The sequence below is a fragment of the Chanodichthys erythropterus genome, chromosome 9, assembly GCF_024489055.1.
Source record: "Chanodichthys erythropterus isolate Z2021 chromosome 9, ASM2448905v1, whole genome shotgun sequence".
Classification (NCBI taxonomy): Eukaryota; Metazoa; Chordata; class Actinopteri; order Cypriniformes; family Xenocyprididae; genus Chanodichthys; species Chanodichthys erythropterus.
Window position 1 is genome coordinate 25739553 of NC_090229.1, and position 8363 is coordinate 25747915.

Consider the following 8363-nt stretch of genomic DNA (forward strand, 5'->3'; position numbering starts at 1 on the left):
GCAATGTCCCTTAAATGGCAAACAGAAAGAGTGAGGTGGTCAGCACTGAGATGGTTTCGATTCTTCATTGCACAAATTTGTTACCCAGCATTTCATCATGCAAAATTTCCCAAAAAGCTGCCTTGTAAATTATCATATTTAGAGCTTCCAGCAGTCTTTATTTGATAAGAACAAACTGATAATCATATTGCTGATGGTGCAGGGTGGTGGTGGGGTGTCAGGCTGTCTTTAGATGCATTTGAATGCCTACGTGTTGTATATATCTTATTTATTTTGATTAAATAAATTAAGATGTTTTCTGAATACTGTTTCAATTGGTTTTCAATCAGTTATTTTATAGTTAGTCATCAAGAGACAAATATATGAGACAGTACCTTAACAGTAACCAAAACCAAAGCTGATATAAGACAACGCAACTGAGCAGAGCAGGTGATGACATCAATCTGCAACACAAGTGAGTGAGCCAGACCAGACAGGTAATCTTCTTTGTAGTAATTTTCAACATTTCATCCTATATTTTAGCATTCTCAGAGAGAATAAAGAGAAAAGTAGTTTCCTAGATTCCTAGACAAATTGTAGTCGTTGATTACTGATTCCAATTTACATGACTGAAATTAGTAATAATCAATTACATTATACATTTAAGGTAATATAATCTCACTACTTCTTGATTACTTTTAGATTGTTTTTGGCCTAACTCATTTATCACATTTATTTGAATAGAATAATTTTGTAGCATATTGACACAAGAATACAAAAAGAAAATTAAAAAAAAAAACGATTCCAAAAAAGTTGGGACACTGTACAAATTGTGAATAAAAAAGGAATGCAATTATTTACAAATCTCATAAACTTATATTTTATTCACAATAGAATATAGATAACATATCAAATGCTGAAAGTGAGACATTTTGAAATGTCATGCCAAATATTGGCTCATTTTGGATTTCATGAGAGCTACACATTCCAAAAAAGTTGGGACAGCTAGCAATAAGAGGTCAGAAAAGTTAAAAGTCTCGTTTTTCGTGGTTTTCTGAAGCTTTGATTGTGTTTATAGTGTGCAATATAACATGTGTTCATGTTTCGCGTGTAAAAAAACACCGTATTTTTCACATAATTTACTTATCTGTATACCGCTGTTTCCACTGTCATAAAAACGGGCTAATGACTTCCTTGTTCTATGAAGTCCCTCCTTCAGAAATACGTAACGAGTTCTGATTGTGCCTAGCGGTTCCTGTGTTGTGATTCGACAGCAGCTTAGCGCTCCTTGCCCGGAAAGGTCACGCATCTTACCATAACGTGGAGATGCACGCGCTCAGTGTTACTGTAAACATGTTTTTACTTTTACCCTATCAATTTGAGCCGGAATCAGACCCGGTGATTGGACTGCGGGATGAAAATAACAGCGTTCCGACGACATGGCGACAAACACACTCTACAAACGCAACTCTTGTGTATTCCTGTGGGCGGAGGTTAGTAAAAAAATTGTTTTAGTGACGTCATTAAAGAAGGAAGTAGAGGGATGTAGTCCAAACTGGCCGTTCGATGTAGGCGACTTCTGTGAAATAAAATATCTCGCTTGGCATTGAACTTTGAGCTTTAAAATTTTATAGATTTTATTTATACTCTAACAACAACATTACACACTAACTAAAGTTTGAAACATGGGATCACGAAGAACGGGACCTTTAAATGTACATATAAGGAACAGCTGGAGGACCAATTTGCAACTTATTAGGTCAATTGGCAACATGATTGGGTATAAAAAAAATAGTGGAGCAATATCAGAATGGAGTTTCTCAGAAAAAAATTTCAAAGAGTTTGAAGTTATCATCATCTACAGGGCATAATATCATCCAAAGATTCAGAGAATCTGGAACAATCTCTGTGCGTAACTGCATCACATACAGGAATGCTACTGTAATGGAAATCACAACATGGCTCAGGAAAACTTCCAGAAAACATTGTTGGTGAACACAATCCACCGTGCCATGCGCTGTTGCCGGCTAAAACTCTATAGGTCAAAAAAGATGCCATATCTAAACTCTGGGCCACGGCTCATTTAAAATGGACTGTGGCAAAGTGGAAAACTGTTCTGTGGTCAGACGAATCAAAATTTGAAGTTCTTTTTGGAAAACTGGGACGCCATGTCATCCGGACTAAAGAGGACAAGGACAACCCAAGTTGTTATCAGCGCTCATTTCAGAAGCCTGGATCTCTGATGGTATGGGGTTGCATGAGTGCGTGTGGCATGGGCAGCTTACACATCTGGAAAGGCACCATAAATGCTGAAAGGTATATACAAGTTCTAGAACAACATATGCTCCCATTCAGACGTCGTCTCTTCCAGGGAAGACCTTGCATTTTCATGACATGACAATGCCAGACAATTACAACATCATGGCTGCGTAGAAGAAGGATCCGGGTACTAAAATGGCCAGCCTGCAGTCCAGATCTTTCACCCATAGAAAAAATTTGGCGCATCATAAAGAGGAAGATGCGACAAAGAAGACCTAAGACAGTTGAGCAACTAGAAGCCTGTATTAGACAAGAATGGGACAAACATTCCTATTCCTAAACTTGAGCAACTTGTCTCCTCAGTCCCCAGACGTTTGCAGACTGTTATAAAAAGAAGAGGGGATGCCACACAGTGGTAAACATGGCCTTGTCCCAACTTTTTTGAGATGTGTTGATGCCATGAAATTTAAAATCAACTTATTTTTCCCTTAAAATGATACATTTTCTCAGTTTAAACATTTGATATGTCATCTATGTTGTATTCTGAATAAAATATTGAAATTTGAAACTTCCACATCATTGCATTCTGTTTTTATTAACAATTATACAGTGTCCCAACTTTTTTGGAATCGGGTTTGTATTACATTCTTTGTTATGAACAACAAGTGCATTAAATATTATGAGGGTTTCCCAGACTGGGGTTTTAATGATTACATGTAATCAATACTGCAGTGTGATTACAAATATTTTAAAATGTTATATTATCTAATAAAAATATATATTTTGTTTAATCTGATTAAGTGAATAATAATTATAACAAAACTAGGTTCAGAAAGTTCTCAGTTAATGGTCACAAGACATGTAGGTGAACATTTATTTTTAATCTTTTTTATTAAGTGCAACTTTAATTTCAAATCTTTATGATTTAATTACTTACTAGATTTTCATAAATACACTTCATGTTGTTGACAACAAAGAATGGAAATATAATTTCTTTCTCTTGTATTCTTACTGTATATCAGTATGGTACAAGATCATCCTATCATATTCAAAACAATGTGATAAACGAGTTAAAAGTAATCAAAATGTAGTCAGATAATATTAACCTAAATGTGTAATGATTACATTATTAACTACAATTTTTAACATGTAAATTGGAATCAGTAACTGTCTAAGTAATCTACACAGCACTACATATATTGTGCTTTTCTTAGTAGGGTAAGGTAAATGAGTTTTCATATGCCCAGAACCTTTGCTATAGCATTATAAATGTCCACTGAACCTGAAAGCTGAACAAATGACAGGAAATGATTAAAGCCAACATAAATGCAAAACAACCCTTATTGACACATAAGCAATTTAATTGTATCAGTAAGATGAAGATGGTGATATTTTATGCCTATAGGCTAAAGCTACAAGGTTTCAAACTTTATCAAACCACTGAAAATACTTCATGTAGGTATTGCAAACATTATATTGCTCAGTGCTCGAGTACTGAGTCTGACAGACACAACTATGAACGTTTAAATAAATCACTGATATTGTGAAGTCGCCCTCTTGTGGCAACATTCTGTTATTACACAGGTCCAGTCTGACAATCTTATTGTATAAAAGTTTTTTTTGTTTGTTTGTTTTTTTTTTTTTTTACCTCCATCTCCTCCAGTGCTGCTTAGCACTGTCCTCTGTGTGACTGGGACTGATTCCAATCTGATGTCAGATATGATGAAGCAGAAGATTTGTAGTCAGTTTCAGTTCTACCCACTGGTATGTATAAATGTAAACTAACGTACTTTTAATACAAGCACACGCCAACCAACGATGAAAAAATGCCCAGCCAAGCTAAGCCAAAAATCTTTATCTTATTACACGATTAAACCATATTAATTGAATAAAAATGATTGGCTTCTCTGAAATGTTTGCTTACAGTTGATTTGGAGGCGTTTCCTCTTTTCCATTAATCCACGTGGATGTCATGTTTACTGGCCACTGTCAAGCGAAATCTAAACCTTCCGCCAAATCAAAGACAGGAAGTTTTAATACAAATATTGCTTCCGTTTATATAAAATATCAAAATAAGAGTAATATTATTACTTTTAAGAAAAACGACTGAAAATAAAGAAAAAACATATTACGTCGAATATAAGAAATTAATGGAAAATGCTTAAAAGAAACGTTTATCATTATTATTATTATTATTAACACAGGTCTTGTTTATTATAGGTTTGGTGTCCCATGCATGCTTATGTTAGGCACTGCACCAGTTATCTATTTATCAATGTTAAAGGGTTAGTTCACCCAAAAATGTCATTTATTACTCACCCTCATGTTGTTCTACACCCGTAAGACCTTCGTTCATCTTCGGAACACAAATTAAGATATTTTTGATGAAATCCAATGGCTCAGCGTGGCCTGCATCTAAACAGCAATGGTACTTCCTCTCTCAAGATCCATAAAGGTACTAAAAACATATTTAAATCAGTTCATGTGAGTACAGTGGTTCTACCTAATATTATAAAGAGACTAAAATATTTTTTGTGCGCCAAAAAAAAATAAATAAGACTTTTTAACAAAATCTAGTGATGGCCGATTTCAAAACATTGCTTCATGAAGCTTCGGAGCTTTACGAATCAAATCAGTGGATCGGAGCGCAGGATTGCCAGGTTTTCACAACAAAACCCGCCCAATTGCGTTTTTTGCGGAGCTTCTCAGGTAAAAGTCGCATTCCGGGGGCTAAATATCATGTTATTTGGGGTCGCTTCAAACTGCAGACATGAAAACCAACCTGCGGCAACAGTGTAAAAGTAGCCCAATTCCGTGGAAAAATTGCGGACTTGGCAACACTGTCGGAGCGCCAAAGTCACGTAATTTCAGCAGTTTGGCAGTTTGATATGTGATCCGAATCATTGATTCAACTCAAAAGATTCATAATACTCTAAAGCAGTGTTTTGAAATCGGCCATCACTATATTGTTAAAAAGTCGTTTTGTCGCTTTATAATATTAACATAGAACCACTGAACTCACATGAATTGATTTAACCCTCTACCGCACGCATTATGATAAATCTATAAAAAAAAAAAATTGACTCTTTTTCTTTTCTTAGAATGGCTTAACTTAAAGTGCTGTAAAAAAATTTTGGAAAAAAATATTATTTTAAGGTACTTTATGATATTTTGCCATATGGCAACAACGTACAATAGTGGAAAAACTTAGAATAAGTGTAAGTGTATATAGTTCATATTTTTCCTCAGAAATGTTGTTTGTATTGAATCAGTTAGTGCTATTATAAGTTTTAGCAGTAATTATCAACAATACCTTATACTTATTTTCCAACATCTTGTGTTTTTCCATTCTCTTTTGCTGAATAATGCTTTATATTCTTTAAATTTCACCTTTTTTCTGTATGAAACTTCAAAAAGCATTTTTTTTTCCAAAGGTGAGACACATGTAGACATCACATTTGGTGCTCTTTACCCTAACAATACACTTAAATCCACTTACTCCTGCCTTTTTGAGACACCATGATAGGACAGTGGTTGGTCTGGGCCAGTATACATGGCTGTGATGACAGATCTCTGATGTTGATTTAATCCATAATACAAATGCCATGGCAGTCCTTAACATACGACTACCAACCGACTATCAACATTATATCACTAGCATTAATGTTTTTATTGTTATAGCTTAACAGACTGCAGCTGATCTTTGCTAGCTATCTAACATATTATAATAATGCTATTCCATTACTGCGCAGTGTTGCCATATGGCAACACAGACATTTTCTCGATTTACCAAAAACTAATTTCATAAAAACTTTTTTGAGTGGTGAATATGTCATCATACCTTACCTGAGATGATGTTAACATTTTTTTTGTGAATGTGACATGGGCAGGTCCTTGTTTGTTACTGACATTTTAGTTTGCTTTCAGCAACTACCGACAAGAGATGGCAGTCTGTCAGATATCGCGTCACAGAAAAAAAATGCATGTCATGTTACTTAACCAAAGCACATCATTGGCTAAATTAAGGTCTTCTCTTACCAATAAAAAAAACTAGAATGTTCTCTTAAAGAGACGGTGGCAAGGAAATGAACATAAAGAGTATGTTGCCATATGGCAACACTATGCGGTAGAGGGTTAAATATGTTTTTAATACCTTTATGGATCTTGAGAGAGGAAGTAGCTACCATTGCTGTCTATGCAGGCCTCACTGAGCCATCGGATTTCATCAAAAATATCTTAATTTGTGTTCCGAAGATGAACAAAGGTCTTACAGGTGTGGAACGACAAGAGGGTGAATAATTAATGGCACTATTTTCATTTTTGGGTCAACTAACCCTTTAAAATAAGTGTTTTTGTATCAGAGGTGAAAAATATTTTCTGTTTGTCCTCTAGAGGGAGCACTTTTAATAATCCATTCACCTTCTCTAACTGTGAACAACTCTGTGAATCAAGTTACTCTCTACTCTCTCTCTCTCTCGCTGTATTCAACTGACAGAACAAACCTTTTTAGAAACATGTCATAAATAATCGTATAAGTGTGGCTTTTGAAGAAAATACATGCAATTCACAATTGCATAAATGCGAACTCTGAATTTCAACAACAGCATCTCGTTGCAGGTTTACTTAGGGTAAAGGCTGCCCTCTAGTGGAAGAAATTATAGAGACGGAGCAGGGACCCCCAATGACGTGTAAAAAAAAAAAAAAAAAAAAAAAATTGAACTGCGTAGCCTACTTTATTTTATTTTTTATTTCCCCTTCAAATTTAGTTTAGAATCCTGCTTTAAGAATTAGAACCCCATGGGAACCACAGACATTCTGGTGTAGAACCCTGATTTAAAACAAAATCAACAAACATTCTTACTGACTAAATATATAAATATATCATATATCATATATATATATATATATATATATATATATATATATATATATATATATATATATATATATATAAGACCCTATTTGCATAGGTTATGCATAAAAATAAACAGCTGGATTATAAATAGGCTACGTGGTGTGCAGTTCAATCTTTTACATGTTTGACACACAGAGCACAATACTGTTCAGAGAAATATTTAAAGCAGTGCTCCACTCATACAAGTCGTCCTCTGTACACTAGGCCTCCATGTGTTTAAGCATGCTAGAGAGGTTGGGTAATCCTGTAGTGATCGGTGAGGGGGTCACATGTTGAGGTGTGTGTGCGCGTGTGTGTTTATGTGTGTGTGCTGAAGAGAGAGATTAGCCATGGCTGGCACTAATTAAATACTTAAGACTCAGCTATAATCAGTGAACATGCTGACTAAAACCTCAGCAACACTCTGAGACTCAATGAAGAAAACAGCAACGCAATAGCTGAAAATCATATCCCATACAAATGTGAACGTTGTATTATTTGTATATTATGCAGATTTTGTGGGTGTGAGAATTACAGAATTCTAAACAAAGCATTTCCATAAATTGAACACAATAATTTCCATAAAGTTATGTCTGTATATCTTTACATTTACATAAATAGTTTAAATTTTAACCTTTATTAAACCTCTTCAAATAACAAACAGGCATTATCATACATTTAGGCAATATATATATATATATATATATATATATATATATATATTGCCTAAATGTATGATAATGCCTGTTTGTCATTTGAAGAGGTTTAATAAAGGTTAAAATTTTAATAAAGGTTAAAAGTGAGAGAGAGAGAGAGAGAGAGAGAGAGAGAGAGAGAGAGAGAGAGAGAGAGAGAGAGAGAGTTTTAAGGCATTCCTTTTTTTCAGTTGCAAAGATTGAAATTACATTTTTAAATGTCACAAATTTTGACGCATGTTTACATAATCAAAATATAATTGCAGAAAAAAAAAACATAAATAAGTTTTGCATAAAAACATAAAAGTAAATGATGTGATATTCAAAAGCAGGTATTACATTCTTCATAACCAAAGCGCTTAATAATTCAGTTGTAGAAATGATGTTCTTGAAATTCAGTATCTTTTTGATGAAAATGTATGAACATTCCTTAAACAAATGAGAACTTACTCTTCAAAAATTCATCACATGGATAAATATCATTAAAGATTTATAGCATAATGTCCAAGCTTCTCTTCTCCACAATGAAAGTGAAT